Genomic DNA, 3,981 nt, shown 5'->3' on the forward strand with positions numbered 1-3,981 from the left:
TGAAGAAGTTCATTGTTTGGCTAAATGAGGAGAATAAAGTTCTGAAAGAAGGCTTCACTGTTGATGGCAAACATTAGAAAGCTAACTTTAAAGGTTGCATTTCAGATTGGATTATGCTTTACATAAAAAATTACTTTTAATTAACCCTTTCAGGTTTAGATCATATTTTATTAAAATTAATATTTGTAAATTATCATTTTACTTTTATTTTTTTCTTAGTTACATTTGACTATACATGCTTCTTGAAAAAGTCAATGAAGAAAATTTTGTGATAGCTGGGCATGGACTCAGTGTTGAACTCTGTTTGTTATGTCATACATTAAGGGTAATTTGAACATTTTTTTCCGAAAAAAAAACAAAACAAAAAACAAACAAAACAAACAAAACTTGAGGCTAAGCAGTGTTAATGTTTCTAGAAAACAGGCATCCCCATATCCCCTTCAGAAGGTTTTTGGTGTGAGCCACCTACCCCTTGGAATATCCACTTTGTTCCTTTACAAATTTTAGCATTTGAGATACCATTCCCCTTTGCATTCTTAACAGCCTTCCTCTTTGGATGGATACATGTGGATACTATTTGAAGTCAAAACCTTAATCAAGAAATTGTGTCTGATCCAAAAGATAACTTGAGCAATTAAACTCTTGAACAGTTGATAGAGAGCAGTTAATGATTCAGATCATTAAATGGGCTTCTTTTTGAGTTTTTTTTTCTTTTATATGGAATGGGCCACTACCTGTAGCTACTACTTTTGCACCATTCAAATAATTTACTGTCAGTGTTAATAATTGTCCTTTTCAATTTCAATTACTGTCTGGCCTTCCTGAAGTAACAGAGAAACTTGGCTTTCTTAAGCTGTGACTCTGTGAGAAATGACATCTCCAGGTGCTTTTTGGGAACAAAATATTTGAACTGGAAACTTTGGTAAGTGTTTGACATGCCTGGAACAGCAGAGGAACTGTGCTTTTCAAACTGCAGCTCTGTGTTCCTTGGGCACTAAAATGGTAAAATTTCCCTTTTAAACTAATTATAGGAATTAGTTTGTAGTAAGTAAAAGATTGTTGGTATCACCATTTGGCCTGCCTGAAACAGCAGAGGAAACTAGCTTTTCAGGCTGTGACTCTGTGGGAAATTTATCCCCAGGTGTTTCTTGGGCACTAAAGTGTTATTAATTTCACATGAGCCATTATTGAATTTAATTTGTGTCGAGTAAAAGACTGTTGGTATCACTGTTTGGCCTGCCTGAAACAGCAGAGGAACCTGGCTTTTCAAGCTGTGACTCTGTGGGAAATTTATCTTCAGATGTTTCTTGGGCACTAAAGTGCTATTAATTCCACATGAGCCATTATTGAATTTAATTTGTGTCGAGTAAAAGACTGTTGGTATCACTGTTTGGCCTGCCTGAAACAGCGGAGGAACCTGGCTTTTCAAGTTGTGACTCTGTGGGAAATTTATCCTCAGGTGTTTCTAGGGCACTAAAATGTTATTAATTTTACTTGAACCAGTTTTGAAATTAGTTTCTCGAGCACGAAAAACTGTTGATATCACTGTTTGGCCTGCCTGAAACAGCAGAGGAACTCGGCTTTTCAAGCTGTGACTCTGTGGGAAATTTATCCTCAGGTGTTTCTTGGGCACTAAAATGGTAATGTAATTACACATAAACAAATCTATATTTTGATTGATAATATCCTAATTTGTAACCAGATGACAGTAATTTTGGAACTTTAGTTATCTAGAGCGGACAAAAGGCTCACCTATTTTAAGCTCATGGACTCTGTGGAAGTCTAATTTTTACAGGTGATTGCCAGGCACTAACATGGTAAGATCACATGAAAAATTTCGGTTCCTTGTTTTCATATTTTTTTAGTGAATAAATGTTGAGATCACTGCTTGGCTTGCCTGAAACAGGAAAGGAGCTTAGCTTATCTATCTAGTGATGACTGTATGGTAATTTTTCTCATGTGGTTCTCATTTGCACACAAAAGTGAAAATTGTAATGAATTTAACATGATCAATTCAGTCTTTATTCAACTACTTAAAGCAAGCAAAGGAATATTGTTGTTACCTAATCTACAATGAGGCCAAAAGTCTTTTTCATACTACATGTATTTGAACCATTACTGTGAGTGGTTATCTTAAGTATTTCAGTCTTAACGAGAAGCCACAATAAAAACTGAATGTCTCATTTGATGGCATCTACATGTACGTGTTTATCCACTCTATGTAGTACAATACAAGTAACTATGAATGTCTTTAATAATGGTTTTGATGTTATTCAGTGCCTATATTGTTTCTATCTAGGTGGTGTATCATTGTGATGGAAACCTTGGAGTGACATTTCTTAGTGCTTTGAGAAAGATTAAGATGCAGGCAAGCAAGAAAAGAAAAGATATGTTGTCAAAAGTCCACAGAGCCGTACAAAATACAATAAAATTTCACGATATTATGATAAAAATATTTTTAAGAAACACTAAAAGTAACGCACGTCTCACTGAAGTGCTTCAAGATGGCCTCACGACGACTAGTAACCCTGAGGTTACATACTCCTGGGCGTATGTAACCTCAGTCGCCATTTGAATTACGCTATTTGATCTTCTATTGGTCTCAAAACATACACCAGTCTTGTTCATTGCCTGATAACAAAAAGTACATGACATGGAAAGGCATAGTGAGGGCCACAAGTCTTACTCTTACAACCATTGCAAATAACTGGTATCGGGGTTCTAGTTCACTTATAGTTTGTAAAAATATGCGGAATAGAGGATCAAGACAACTGGCCATTTTTTGTTCTGATTTTCAATACTGGGCGCGAGCATGTGAGCCGTTGTCGATACAGCCCGGCCTTGAAACTGATGCACTTCGTCCGAGCAAAGCCGAACTTGTAACATTGCTTACTTTGCTACACTGATAAAAAGCGGCTGTCTGAAGTAATATTTATCAAAGACCCAACGAAATAATTAAGCTCTTATAACACGTGGAACTGTGCAGAAAAAAAAACCCTTTGGAGAAAGATAAATGGTACGATTATGAATAGTCTGAAGAGTTTGATCCAAGTTTGTTTTTTTAGTACTTACCAGGAACTCTAGGGTTATGTGCAGGGTTTAAACGCTCCATGAATTCTGCCAGCCATTTCAAGTATGCCCATTCCAGTTAAAAGTTGCGGCTTCTATACTGGAGCCTGTTTACTTCCCAAGTTAGGAAAGACGATACTCTGTGGAGTATCACAACAAGTATGCTTTTGGTTGTAATGCTTTTATAACGCCCTTCTTGTTATCATATGTTTCGCGCATATGTGGCAATTTGTGACGTAGATTTCTGCCATAGTTAGTGAGCACCGTTTTCGTGTCCAGCCATTCACGTTCTTGGAGCGGAAGAACCAACTATTCTGGCATGAGTTTCAAACGCGTGTGTTTCAAACCGGAGATTCATTATAAATTATGAAAGCTACGACAAGGAATATGTGTATTCAAGCCGGCGGTAGGTTATGAGATTTACCATTATTTCCAGGTCACTACCCAGATCTAAATAGTGATTCTCTTTCGCAGTCAAGTTTCCACAGCAATTTAGCGATCTCTAAAGCTATAACGTGCTCTTTAAAAAGAGCACAAAAGCAGCATTTTTCTCCAGTTAAGATGACGTATGAAATACCTGGATAAAGAGGAGTCACTTTCCGAGTGTTTAGCGACTTTGCGTTGCGTTCGACTTCGAGTTATTTGTGCGTTGTCGATTTCTTTAAGAAGACGAAAGCGACGAACAGGAGAGGCTAATTCACAAAGAGCGAATAAAGAAGCAAAAGCAAAGACGAAAAGATAGAAAGAAAAGAGGTAAGCTAGGATCACAGATCGCCGCAGGCGAATAAATACAGAGGCAGAGGTCCTTAATCAGAAGCACGTCGATGAAGGAGAACTCGTTGAGAGGGGGACAACATGGACTAAGTGTCGCGAGTGACATTTTTAGTCTGGGAATTATGGCGAATAATGTTT

The sequence above is a fragment of the Stylophora pistillata genome, chromosome 11 (assembly GCF_964205215.1).
Source record: "Stylophora pistillata chromosome 11, jaStyPist1.2, whole genome shotgun sequence".
Classification (NCBI taxonomy): domain Eukaryota; kingdom Metazoa; phylum Cnidaria; class Anthozoa; order Scleractinia; family Pocilloporidae; genus Stylophora; species Stylophora pistillata.